Source organism: Formica exsecta, unplaced genomic scaffold (assembly GCF_003651465.1).
Source record: "Formica exsecta isolate Colony F162 unplaced genomic scaffold, ASM365146v1 scaffold236, whole genome shotgun sequence".
NCBI classification, from domain to species: domain Eukaryota; kingdom Metazoa; phylum Arthropoda; class Insecta; order Hymenoptera; family Formicidae; genus Formica; species Formica exsecta.
Genome location: NW_021849640.1, coordinates 761,571 through 776,677, shown reverse-complemented (window position 1 = coordinate 776,677; position 15,107 = coordinate 761,571). Strand labels below are relative to the sequence as shown.

Genomic DNA, 15,107 nt, shown 5'->3' with positions numbered 1-15,107 from the left:
AGGTTCTTTTTAGCATTTATATCCTTCTTATTCCCATTCAACTCAATGATCCGCGATCGATATCGTCCGATCTTGTGAAACACCGACGACGGTGAATGTGTGTAGATTCGGTCGGTTCTATGAGCTGCTTGTAGTCCGCGCCAGGCCCGGCATTCCCTCAGATGCATATCCCTCTCCTCTCGAATACTCGACCCCGGATATTTGCATAGCCACGTGTATTTCGCCCTGAAAGAGCTTTCCGCCCGACTGATCCTTGCCGTCTCCCGACCACCCGACGTCTTTTTCCCCGTTCGTATCCGCGATGATGAAATCTTCCGTGTTACTGCGCCGTAAAAGCGAAATGAAACTATCGAATTTTTTCGCGAACTTTGCGCGCCCGGACGCGAGATGGAGAGAGAAAGAGCTAAAGCCAAAGCTAGTTCGTCGTTGTCGCCGGTTGCAATACCTATTTCTTCCTCTCCCCCCCCCCCCCCCCCCCCGGAGATGCAATCTCGCATACGCCTCTCATGAATTCCACCTTCGCCCTCGTCGCGATGTCGACTTACGTCGAGATTGTTTTAAACGCGAACACGTTATATGTCGCGTACAATGTATAATGCTGGAGTTACAATGTTGGCTTATTCGAAGCCAGTTTGTGAATTTTGTGTTCCCGCACACGCGCCGCATATAAGTCATCTTTTGTATCGCGTCGTATTTCCGTCTCGCCCTTTTGTCATTCTGTATGACGAGAATGCGAGAAAAGACGCGAGACTGTACGCGATCCTTTTTCATCTTCTCATCTATGTTGTATACATTACTCGATTAGCAAACGAATAATTTTTATGTAGAATGTTACGAAAATATTTCAACATCATTTACAGCTATTTAGACAAAGTTCAAAAATAATTTATATATGGAGCTATGCTATCTGGGTCTGAGTAGCAAGGTAGCGAAGGGCGCGGGGGTGGGCTCGAACATTGAAAAGTCTCTGTGATTCGACGAAATTGATTAGTCCAACGCGACGTTCTCGCGTATTTATGCAGGCCGTCTAGTCGTTTCCGCTCGTGATTTCAGTTTGCATACGAGCCGGGCTAATGCGCGTACAAACGCGGGCCAGATTATTCGCTCGTGACGATTAACAATACCGGACGGGCTCGTCCTTCGGGGCCGACGAGCCCGAAGAGTCGCTTACGTCGCCCGGCATTCATCGTTCCCTCCGATCCCAGATTGATGGAATGTCATTGATGGAATGTCGTATGACGCGACCCGGATATCGATCGCGATGTGCGAAATGCGTAAAATTTCGTACTCTATGCTACGGGACGGATTAACGTCACTTCTAATCTATAAGATGGAGTATCAGACAATTTTCGACGTTTAATAAAATCATGTTTTCGAATCGTTTAATTGGTTTTTTTTTTTTTTTTTTTTTTTTTTTTTTTTTGCGATATAACATGATATTTTAAATGATGTTTTATATCTTTTTTTATTTGATCTATATTTTTTATTGTGTTACTCTCTTTAATCTAAATGTCAAATTGTCCAGTTTTACATGAGATTCCTAAAATATATGTTCAATATAAATTTATTATTCATAGAGTTTCCTTCGAGAAAATTCAAATGTCAAGTGATACTAAGATTAAAATAGGAATGCTCTTTAGTTAAAATGTGAAAAGTTCAGTAATGCTCTTTTCGTTCTTATTACGCGCAACTGAATGTACATACTATGATCTTTATATCCCTTTATCCTTAGATGCTGATGTTACATCGTCACAGTCATCGTTACCGCCAGGCAGTCGAAAGCATTGAACTCGCATTTGAATTTTAAACGCTATTCGTCGATCCTCGAGGATCGATTGTTGGCCCCTTGATGACCTCTCGTTCGCATTAAGTTGAATAATTCTCGAAAAGAAGGACATTTCTTTCTCAAGCTGTTCATACATTTCCTTTTTACGTTAATCCTTTCAATCTGAAATACTTTTTATATACGATAAAATTACATTATATATATATATATATATTATTAATTATCATATATTACAAATTATCATATATATATTATTTAATCAATATATCTTTATTAATAAAACTCACGCTCGTTCAATTAATAGTATCACAAAATACGTAACGATAATAATAGGATTATATATTTCATATGTCAAATAACGATGAGACATAAAATCGACAATTTAACGCGACGTTTATTAAATTACACAGATATTGCGACTAGCTTTTTGATTTTTGACGGCGCATAATAAATATCGTCTCTTTTTAGATTAGACGAGATCTGTCTAATTCGTACACTGAGACGCACGGCGAGCCAAAATCCTGAAATTTGGAACGCATTTGCGGTTAATCAGCCGTAATGTAATTAGGATGAAGCATCGTGTTCCACTACTGAGAATCATGATTTTCGAACCGGATATGCATCCCTGATGAATGCGTTTATATCCCGCGCACGTTAATTAACCTGCTCGACCAGCCGGCTGTCTTGTAATTTTGCAAAACACGTGCTCTTAATTATTAAGCGACTAATCTCGTGGAAACTCGTCGTTAATTAACATACTATTATCTGGATTGTTGGATGTGAGATTGTTGGAACGATCTATTTTTACACGACTCGTACAGATCGCTACGATGTTATACGCCAATCTCTTGCCTTATGTTTACACGAGTTATGAAAATCTAAATTTAAAATATCTAAATATTGATAAAGTGTGCAAATACAAAAAAAAAAAAAAAAAATTGTGTTAAATTCTTCTGTCTTAAAACTAAGAGACAAAATTTTACAAATTGTTATAAAAATACAGTCGTGTTTTTAATTATCGCGAATAAAGAATAATTCGCGACATAATAATATATGTAATCCTTAGCTTATTTTTAAAGAAAAAGTGCAATAAATGAAGACCGCAAATTATCGCAAAAAACTCAGTAACATTCCGACAGAGGACTGACAATGAGAAGAGGGAATAAATCGCGCTGACGTTTCCGCGAGTACCTAACTATCGGCCATTCATTACGGCAGCCGCTTCAGTGGCTCGGAGCCGAACTGGCGTTCCCGCAATTCATACTGTGACATGATGCTTGATAACAAAGGAGGCCCGGGGATCTTCCTCCTTATTAATAGACGACCGAGTCTACCATAACTAAGGGCGCGGAATAGTTAAAACCACCCACTCTTGCCGCTAAACGAAGACCGAGAATAATGTATGACGAGGGTTGTTCTCTGGCTTTAAGCTTGTGCTCGATCCCGGAGTGAGGAAAGCGGCAGCGCAATAATTAGTAGTGCATCGCACAATGACGTGTATGTGTGCGCATATACGCGTGCGTTAATCCCAAACTTGTCATTAGCACATGAATCATCGACGGATGACGCGATTAATTATGACACTAGAAAGCACTACGATTAATCTCCCGAATTCGCTGTTTGATCCCTGCGCGATGCGTTACTCACATGCGACAGAAAGAAGGGCACTTCCGTTTTTTATGACGCTTTTGCGACACGTTATGATCGATTGTGACGCATCACGTTCATCAACTGCGAAAAGAGGTCGGCACATATTGACTTTTGCTCACTTCGAATCGCTTTTCGACATCATACTTCGAGCTCTGATCATGCTTATCTTCCAACTGTGATCTCCACTTTAATGCCACTAGACTTACACGAGCCGCGTTATATGCAATTAAATTAATTCTCCACGCCTGCGAATGTAATATGATCTTTCAAAGCGATAACTAATACTTTATTAATACGTTATTAATTAATTAGGCTACTCCGGCTTGAACACAATTAATTATATTGATACGTCAAAAAGTTTCTGTGTAATTTATATAAATATTACGCTGCAGAAGCGATGGACTATCGATAAAAAAGGAAAATCTTTTTCGCCTTTTATAAATAAGTATAGGTATCGTACATCCGTACACACACTCACACACACGGTACAATGAAGTTGTTCGCGGACTCTAAAAGTAATTTGCCAGGAAAGATATAGTACACGTGATTTGTCGAGTCAGTCCGCTCGTTTATATAAACACGGACCATTGCGGGAAGCGGCACTTTCTCAGCGTCGCTCTTTCGCAGAGGAGACTTACGACCCATCGGACTATCGCGACGCGCGTTTATCTCGCAATCGCCCATCGGCAAAAATATCAGCTACTGACCAAAATAAAAATAAGACTCAACTGTGGAGAGAGAAACTCACCTGCTACATCGCCACCCGCGAAGAGGACCTCGCTCTCCCCCGCGCACGTAGCACTAACTGATAACAGGCGTGAATCGCTGCTCACTGATCACTTGTCAAACACGCCGGTCCCCCATACGGAGCGCTCACAACACTTGTCAATCGTGTCCTTTATCATCCCGGATGCGCGAACGAGTCGCTCGACGAAATCGTCGGAATCTCGTCGATCCCTTGGCAATACTACTCGCGAGGAAAATCCATTGGCGATTGATCCTGGCTCTCGTTCACGGCGGGATGCCGCAATCGCCGAGAAAGGAGGATAACGAAAGGGAGAGAGGAAGAGAGAGAGAGAGGGAATAGATGATAGTCGCGCGCGCGGCAAAGGCGCGTGCGGTCCGGACGCGGAACGTGAATGCCGCTTGGTAGAAGCGACTGAACCTCCGCCAGGCCGGCGGAGCGCGCAGGTCCTACGGAACGTCCTACGTCGAGCTCCGGTGGCAGAGCCCCACGGACAGGTTACTCGTCTCGCTCGGCGAGGGAAAATACCGCCGCCATACAACAACCCTGTATACAAGTGTCCCTGACAATTCGTCGCTTAATACGTTCATCCTGAACCTGGGGGTCACACGAATCAAACGAGAAACGGAAACACGTACATGTGAGAATTTTGGGGACGATCGGATGAATAGATAGTTAGCGCGTGTTCATGAAAATAAAATTCTTTTGAGGAATTATTTTAATTTTTTTGTGACAGCACAGGAAAATGCGCCCGTTCAATTTGCATCTTTGTTGTATACGAAAATATTTTTTTATGTAATAGATTATATAATACATATTTATGTAATATGTATTTAAGATTACGTGTTATTTTCGTATCTTATGGAATATAATTGAAATGAATTGTGAGTAGAAATCTCTCTCATTTTATCTAAAGTTTATGAATTCTGTATTGAAGTAAAAACGATATTGAATTGTTTATTGAACAAAGTTAATACAAAATGAATTAAAAATAAAAATAGATAAAATTTAAGAATGATAAATTGATAATGGAAAAGAATCTCTTATACAAGAGTGTAGAACAGTATGTGAAAGAGCGATAAGATATACTATTATAATAGGATTTCTAGTGGATATATATATTAATTGGTAAATCTGGGAAAGATTTAATTATGTAATTGATTTTGTGACGTTGAAAATAGTAATGGATTAAGTTTTGCTTTTTCTGAATAAAGACTTATAAAATAAATTCTGTTGTAGAATTTCCGAGCTTTATGGATTTTCAATTTAATTAATTATTGCATATAACAATCGGTGACAGATGTTACGGTTGACGGTCGATGTAATAACGAATATCACGCGATGGAGAGAAGTTCGTTCGGCGTACATTTCACGAAACCCGTCCTGATACCTCTATCTCTCTTTTCCGGGACTTCGGCGTCGAAACGCCGAAAGCGGTTTCTATAAAATATTGCAGGTAACGCTGCCATTTTTCTGGACATCCAATTATATCCAGCACGCATTCATCGCGAGATTTTCGTGCTCTCCGTGATTATCGCGTTTCTACGAACGTTCTGGAAAAATTCTTCGCAATTAGTCAGTCGATCGATATCGCGATTGCCGCCCATTTGCAAAGATATGAAAACAAAATCGCGCTGGTGCGTTAAAAAAGAAAAAAAAAAAAAAAAGAAAAAGAAAAGAAAAAAAGTTATTCTCCAATCTGCAGTGTTCGATGTGCTCATATATCGGAGGCGGTTCACGAAACGCTGCGTAAATTTCGCATAAATAAATTAACCGTTTCGAATTGGTTCATTTATTTACGTGTATATCCCCCACCCCGTAAAACTCTCGAGGAGCTTATTACTGGCTAATACTACTTTGCTCCTTATTTATGGCCGGACAACGGCGCGGCGCGCGCCGCGCTTGTGTAATACGTGTGGCTTGCGAATATCGAGTTGCAGCGATTCACCATGCATAATATTAGCACGATATTATAGTTCCGTCGTGGATTACGGGAGGGACCGAGTCGAATACCAAATAAGGATTTTACGACTGTCTAGGAAATCCGTGATTAGGTTCTCAACTATGCGAGCTGAGTCGTGCGATGTAACCATCACTTGCACGCGTTCGAGCATTCGTAGCTCATCGACATGCTGGTGGCTTCCTATCCGAATATATTGATCCAAGATGAAAATGAAGCCCCAATCTATTGTTTTAGCGGAGAATATATTATAAACTGAAAGTATATATAATGTTTAAACTTTGCTATGGAAATATCGCAGAATCTGTTTCTAAAGTATAAAATACGTCATCCAGGGAGAGAATAATCCTGTACATATTCTGTCTGGATCAAGATGTATATACGTTTTTATTATATCTATTATTATATCTATTATTATATCTATAGCTGACTGTTGAATTAAAAGTTAATCGAGTCGGAAGTAAATTACGTTAAATCGCTGGTGAATTTCTTTTGTGGCAAAACCAGAGACGAGCTTATAAAAATGGTAAAGTCTTTATTCCTACAATTTGTGTTCGTGGCATACGCGTACCGTTCGCATTTAGATTCCGTGCCAGAATTCACTTTGCGAGTCTCATTCCATGTTCTTTACTTCCGTCCAAAGTAAAATAGGGAGAAAAGGAATTTACAAAATTCACGACAACGGAACTATTGTTCGTTGAGTCCATTTCATCATACGCAGCTTATCGATGCAAGATATAATAAATGAAGATATCCATTTATTGATCACGCGAATAAATCAGCGATATATCTTTGATTGAAATGTTAAGACTACTCTTTTATATTTATATACATATGCTTTAATAAATAATTATTCTGTTTATTATTCTAATTTACATTGATATAATACATTGTTGAAACTTAGGAAAATCGTATTAAATATAAATATAAAACACAACTAAGTTTTCAAAATATTAATACTTAATATCTTGTATACATATTTACCTTATTATTTATTTAACCTACTTAAATACGTATTTGCTTAATTTATATCATCAACATACATAAACTTACTGTGATACTATAAATTAATTCTTACATTAATACTTTGTCTGAAATATAAATGTTCGAGACACACAAAGGATGAAAGGTTTTGTGGAATACGAGCGGAAGAATATTCTCAATTTCGTACGCTGTAAAAATATGGTTCATATGAAAATTTCAATAGTCGTTCTGTCTGATAATTGGACAGCGGAAGCATTTCGCGCGGAAATCACCAAAAAATTGCGGAGAATACGGCATGATCTTACAATCCGTCGATTTTGCGCGAGGGTTATTTCAGCCACTGCTCATTATTGGAGTTTCGTCAAGTTCGGATACTTATTTAATAAAATTATTTCGGTGAGTGCCGAGCAAATTTCGTCGCGCCCTGGAGGCGTCGGTTTCTTGTTTCGCGGTTAAACGGTTTCCTTGTGACAGTTCCAGAATCACGTTTATCGATTCGCGTTTGCGCGTTTACGTTTTTTTTTTGCGTATGATTTATTAATGCACGTACCAACACGAGGCGTTTTGCATGATACTTCGTCTCAATTAACGTCACCTGCTTTCGCGGTAGCGGTTTTAAAAATGATCGAAATGGACAGTCATTTAGGGCGCCGAAAAAAGTGAAGCATTGGTTGCGTATCTCATAGCAATAATTAGAACATTTTTATAAAATAACATTTGAAAGTAAAGAAAGAAGCGTATCGATAAAAGTTTCAAATATGCATCATGCGTGATGCTGGAGAAATGTATGCCCGGGTAATAAAATTGAGATCCTTATTGAAAGAGAACGATCATTATCGCACAGTGTCGGAACACGCGACGGCACTCTAATGATTTTACGTATGTCGTCGACTCACAGGTTTCGCATGCTTCGCGCGTGTCGCAATTAAAACGTAACGATCTGCCGTCGTGCACATAAAGATTCAACCGGACGTGTCATGTACGCTGTTACGTCTGCTGTCGATAATGTCATCTGTTTTAGTTTCCGGAACGATGAAAGAGATCCGTCTGTGAGCGTCTCGTGTAATAATTACAAATACACGGAGAGGATGATCATCCATTTCTATCCGCGCATTAAGCTTTAATAATATAGTCTCTGATTTGTAATCGCTTATTATATAAATCGATTAATAAAAAAATAATCTTTTTTACAGATATTTCTGGAAGGAAAGGGAAGGGAATAAGAAGTCGTCGATGTCACCCTATGCGGGGTAAGAATTCAAAAATTCTATTAAATGAATTTACAAAATACTTATTTTATACAAAATTATATTTTTAATGTTTTTAATTATTATACAATGCGTGTAAAAAGAAGTTGGACTATGAATTATAGAAAAAAGTTTAAAGACACAAAGAGATGGTTTATAAAAGTTTAAGGAGGACTACCTTCTAATTTCGCAAGAAAATAGCGCAAACTTTTTTCTTAAATTTACGGTAGGAGCAACCGCGTGCGCCAAATATATGCCACTTCTTTGCAATAAATGTCTCACTTTCGAATACTTTTGCTCGCGCATGCCGTGGACGGCCCTGGTTTATTTACGACGGTTGCGCCGATAATTCGTCATGCTACGTCGCAGCGCAAGTCTGTGAGCGAACAATTAAAACGATTTTGCTCGCGTGTCTGCAAGCGCAGCAATTGCAGCGCAATCATTGTCGCGTTCACCTACGGTTAAATTGCAAGCCGCCTCTCCGGGACACATTCTGACTGAATTCGACTGCAGTATTCGCGGCGCGGGACTTTCGACACGATCCACCGATTTTGCCATGCGCTGCAATTACATCCGAAGCGGTTGACGATACGCCCGCCCCGAGTGCAGGGGCACGACGAGAATGGGGGCGAGAGGCGACGGCGGCGATTGCCACTTTTCGAATTATTATTACGTGCCTGCCTTCGGCCCGGGAACACTCGTGACACGTGCGCTCGTTGCGCTCGAAACACGTGCGACCTACTACCCACCGTTTACTTACTCGCACCGACCGACGATGGCGAATATACATGTATTTCGTACAGAAGGTCTGCTGTGTCGCTCGAAACAAACAAAATTTCCGCTCGTTATTCCCGTTATAAATACCGGCTCGGTTAGAAATTTCGACCTCAGCTTGGTATACATATAATGACAAATTCTTAGAATTTATCTTAAAAAATTCTTTGTTCTGCAGATTTCTTATGTTTCGCAATTTTCTTAGTTTGCGAGATTTTAGTGCGAAATACTACTAGTGGCTAGTAATGCGCTTCAAACAGATTTTGCCGATGCCTAGAATTTGGATACAAATACGCCACGTAACCGTCTAATCTGATAATCATGGACGTGATTATTTTATCGATGAAGGATGGAATACATAGACGCTCTAATCATTTATTTGATAGATAAAAATCACAATAATTGATAATGGCATAAATATACTCGGGTGGGAGGTGAATGAACTCGAATGAAACGTGGCAACATATCCAATGTAATAATAATTATTAATGTTTATTACCGCTTTTGATTTAATAAATTCGTAACGGATTTATGGAATATTAAAAAAGACATTATGACATAATGAGATAAAGCCACTTTTGACATGTGTAATAATATAACGCGCATAAATGTATGGCATGCATTGTTCGTTGGACGCACTTGACACCTCTCGACGTACGATAAACGAGAACGATTATTGAATCCCGAATTAATGATTAATTTCGCTTGTAAATGAAGATATACGCCGCTCCCGATGCATTATGTATTAACATTATCCGACGTGAGATACGAACAAAAACACGTTCTGGCTCTCTGACGAGCGCGCGATCCGTAATAATGTTATCGATGCGAGCGGCAATCGAAGCGCTTTTATAGTTTATATAAAGCGACGAATTTCGAGCATACGAACAACAGTGCGACGCGATGCGACGGAAACAATTCGGTCGCCATGCCACTAACGTTGCCGTTTTTCAATTATTTATTACAGAATGATCTTCTCTCGCGTGCGACGCCGGCGGTAACGTATGCATCGACGACGTATCAGCGTTGCACGTTGAAACGCGCGTTATTCTATCGCGTTCATATATCTATATTTGCTGCTTGCGAATGAATGCAACGCTAATGCCACGCATTCATTCGTACATTCGTTTCGGAAAACAAATAATTCCACGTGCGCGGGTACAGCTAACCGGTATCATTTAAACGCTCATTTACCGATAAGGATTAATAATTAATTTAGGACTTATATAATTATACGCGCATCGCCTATACATATATCATGAAGCATGGATAAATCCGCTCAGTGTGTTGATTCTATTGGCGGGGCGGGACGTCAATACAATCTTATTTAATCGTTGGTTCGTTTCACATTATACACATATTATTCCCGTATATGAGAGGCAAAATGGAATTTGTATCTTTTCATGCGATATCCCGAAGCCAGAATTAATGCAACGCGGAAACATGCGCGTATGACAAAGGGCATTTTATAACAAAATCCGGTTCGCTGTTTTTCCACGGTTATAGATACAAAATGTATGATAACAGAGCGGCCGGCGCTCGTTATTTCAAATTCCCTCGAAATTCGCGATTAATCGATTACACGTATTTGCGGATAAGCGACATAAATAGCATTGCAAAATAAATAAAGTAACATCAATTAATATTTATTGCAGTTATAAATGTTTTATTGAAAGTATATTTTTTGTATATTTTTTATTTATTGTTTCTTTATCCGAAGTGTATCGAAACTCGAGAGGAAATGAGTAGAATGCATAAAACATCGAATAAGACATCATTAATTTATTACGCGTGTTTTTTTATTACTCATCCTTTTACTCTCGACTCAGCGTGCGCGTTAAGATTCTCGATAATATTCCGTGACTTGAAATTCAACCGCGCTTTCGATCACATCGTTTTATAATATCTGATAGTACGATTCGCGAAAACGGACATCTCGTTCCCGTTGCAGGGGATGCGCTTTTTATGCAAAGGACCATCGAATTTCGGCGGCAAATATTTACCATGCGCCGCACTGCCGAATACCTGAAGGCCGCAACGCGACATACCATCATCGTCGTCGTTGTCCTCGAGACAATATACACACGTATACATGTATACGTATACGGTATTTCGGCGATGCAGCGCGCCAAGCATGCTCCCCGAGCATGCAGTTATGCGAAAGCCGAAAAACCGTGTTCGCAGCTCAGCGCGTCTAATGTGTCGCTGACACGGTTTCTGCTGCGACAATGGGGATTTCTAGTATGTATACGCAGTGCGCCCCCAGAAGCAGAAAGCTCTTACAAATTTCTATGAAAATGTATACACAATGACAAACTTGGAATTTTACTTTGGCTTCAAAATAACATTTACGGTTTCCCACTGTATCCCTCGTAGACAGAAAGTAACGTGTATTATATTTATTTAATGTGAGTAAAGATTTTATATATTTGCGAATTAAATATTATACAGGATGTTCCACCAAAAGTGGCCACTCCTTTTTATCTTTGAAACTAAAAGAGATAGACTGTAACAAATATATATCAAATTAAATGGTTTAAACTGAACTTTATTGCGAGCACAGTGGTTGCTTCCAAAAGCTATCTGTGTTAAAGAACGGCATATTTTTTAAATAAAAATATGAATTTTTCGACACGAAAAAAGTTATAGCATTGTTTGAAAGGGATACAATGATGTATAATATAATGTAAATATTTTACATATTATATGAGTTATCAACTTGAAATATCGCGGGCGATGTCTACCTTTTTCATTTTTGGCCCTGCGATATGGCCAACTTTGGATTGAGTATTATGATTAAATGGCAATATAACATATGTCAATCTCTAATGCACGAGTCAGAAATTGACCATAACGCAGGGCAGAAAGTGAAAAGTTAAACGTCGCCCGCGATATTTCAAGTCGATAAAACTCGATAAAAATATATAAAATACTTACGTTATCTCATACATTGTTGTATTCGTTTTAAACAGCGTTACAACTTTTACCATATCAAAATATTCACATTATTATAAAAAAATTATGCATATCTCTCCGTTCGTTAACACAGATAACTTTTGAAAGCGGTCATTATGCTCACAATAAAGTTCAGCTTGAACCATTTAATTTGATATATATTTGTTACGGTCTCTTTTAGTTTAAAAGATAAAAGGGGTTGGCCACTTTTGATGGAACACCCTGTATATTGTGAATAACTGACTGTACATACGCACGACGAGATATTTTATATAACAAGCCAGAAAATGCAACCGTGTAAAAGACTGCCGATCATAAATCCTGTCGCTGTTGCAGCAAATTTTCTATCTCGCGAAAATGGGCGGAACGACAGAAGCGTGACGTCGGTGCGTGTCGCAGTTCGTCACGCAATATTGTTGTCGTCAGCGAGTAATCTTATTTAACACGCGGTCGGACGAGCGGAGAAATTTTCGTGGTGGGAAAATCGCGCGGCTGCATCGTCGAATGCAGCTTTTCGAGACATTCAGCAGTCTGCAAAAGCTCGGGTCCTCTCTACTCTCGCCACCCTCGGTCTCTCAGCGTGGTTCCGAGCAGGGGCAGGGGAAATGGAGAAAAGAGGGGAGAAAAGGGAAGTAACCGTACTCCCTCGGGAGTATGGTTACCTGGGACTCGTGACGTTACGGTTCGACAACTGAGAGTACCTACGTAGTCGCTCTTTCCGCATCCTTGAGCCGCGAGACTCGGTTCTCTCTCTGCTCGATCTCGTCGTATTCGTTTCGACGTACCACTGTGTGTTACATATATGTGGCATACATACACGTATACATAATGTGTCCCAATGTTCGCTCACGCAGCAGGGAGACGAGAGCGTTTCCAGAGATTTCGTCGAGCGAGAACCGTCCTAGCGAAATTTTGTATGACGTGGCAATGCGACATTTTATCGAGGCCTCGTACAGTGTTAAGATTGTAAGCGTATATATATATATGAACAGGCTTCGACGTTTCGAAGCTAGGCCAAGTTATAAACGTATCGTTATAATTGTTGAAAGGATGTATATTCTTCCTTTTATGACGTCTTTGCCGCAGATAACTCCCGAATTTTTCTTTTCTATTTTGCCTTTTCCGAAAATTTGTTAAAATATTGATTCTAAATTTTTTTTTCATTCATTCATTTCTCATCGAGATATAATATGTATGTGTGTATATGTATTCTAGAGTATATAATTTAAAACAAAATTCCATATTAGAGATAATAATACTGCAGTTGATAAACACGTAAAAATGCTTCGCGTGGGAGAACGGAACGTGAGATCTCAAATGAAATTCCAGAAATGTCCGACTTGATTGAATCCCATAAATACACGGACACATCGGAGCGAATACGAACGCGTGTTTCAGGACGTGGAAGAGAAAGGGAGCGAGAGAGAGAGAGAGAGAGATGAAGCTTACTTGGCAGAGCGCAGGAATTCGGTTGCACCTGCGAACGACTTTATCGCTCCTGGAGGAGTGCAATTACCGTGCCAACGCTGCCTCTCAGACTCTCAACGTCCAGCAGTCTAAAAGAGTATTTTTTCCATGGACGAGATTGATTCTGAGAGAACTAAAGTCCTGAAGGCTTATCGATATCCGCGCCCCACTTTCCTTTCATTTCTACTATTCTCTCTCGTCCTTTTTTACTTCTATTTTGTCCCTCAACAGGACGAGTTGTCCTTTTGAACAATCGACTGGTAGCGTTATGCAATACGAACAAATGCAACGAGATTCTTTAACCTGAATAATTTGGGGAAATCAACTCGAGCAAGCGAGAATAGAACACAAACTATTCTCACAGTCATCATTGATGATCTGTCATTGACTCTTCTTTGATATTTAATAATAAATTAGTCTGTAAATTCGTACTATTTTTGTAATTATAAAAGTATATTTATCTTGATTAATTTCTGGAATAGATCAAATAAAAATGACAATAAATATATCCAAGCCAAGTTTTAAAAATAAAATGAAAATATATTATGAGATAGATTTCAGTTTAACAATACGTTCGAAAAGGACTGTAACAAGGCTATCAAATCAAGAAAATTAACAAGAGCAATTAAGTTTATAATTCAACGAACAGAATCATGAAATCGACGTTACTTCTATTACGAATGAACATCGACGTTGCATGATGCAGACCTATGAGCGGACGAGCATTTAGCCCGGGCTTATCCTGAGATCTCGGTATATTCGCGCGGTAATACTCGGCCATTTATAACCCCCCCAGTTAAAGGGCATAAATCACGGGGGAAAGTAAATGTACGCACATTTAAGTAACTACCGCGGACGCGTGGTGTACGTGCCATCTCGCCATTGTTCCGACGGCCAAGATTCACGGCGCTCTGCTTGCCCAGCTTTTGGAATATGATCTTGCTCTTTAGTGCATCGTGAGAGAAAGAGAGAGAGAGAGAGAGAGAGAGAGAGAGAGAGAGCTAGAGAGAGAGAGAGAGAGAGAGAGAGAGAGAGAGAGAGAGAGAGAGAGAGAGAGAGAGAGAGAGAGAGAGAGAGAGAGAGAGAGAGAGAGAGAGAGAGAGAGAGAGAGAGAGAGAGAGAGAGAGAGAGAGAGAGAGAGAGAGAGAGAGAGAGAGAGAGAGAGAGAGAGAGAGAGAGAGAGAGAGAGAGAGAGAGAGAGAGAGAGAGAGAGAGAGAGAGAGAGAGAGAGAGAGAGAGAGAGAGAGAGAGAGAGAGAGAGAGAGAGAGAGAGAGAGAGAGAGAGAGAGAGAGAGAGAGAGAGAGAGAGAGAGAGAGAGAGAGAGAGAGAGAGAGAGAGAGAGAGAGAGAGAGAGAGAGAGAGAGAGAGAGAGAGAGAGAGAGAGAGAGAGAGAGAGAGAGAGAGAGAGAGAGAGAGAGAGAGAGAGAGAGAGAGAGAGAGAGAGAGAGAGAGAGAGAGAGAGAGAGAGAGAGAGAGAGAGAGAGAGAGAGAGAGAGAGAGAGAGAGAGAGAGAGAGAGAGAGAGAGAGAGAGAGAGAG

General features: G+C 39.9%; 1 long non-coding RNA gene across 1 annotated transcript in view; it reads left to right on the top strand.

Annotated features, from left to right (window-relative positions):
* The window catches only part of LOC115235845, a 141,564-nt gene that overhangs the window by 79,404 nt on the left and 47,053 nt on the right, over nt 1–15,107 (top strand). The window contains exon 2 of the long non-coding RNA XR_003884096.1: nt 8,319–8,375. This is a non-coding gene — a long non-coding RNA (uncharacterized LOC115235845). The remainder of the gene's footprint in view (nt 1–8,318; nt 8,376–15,107) is intronic.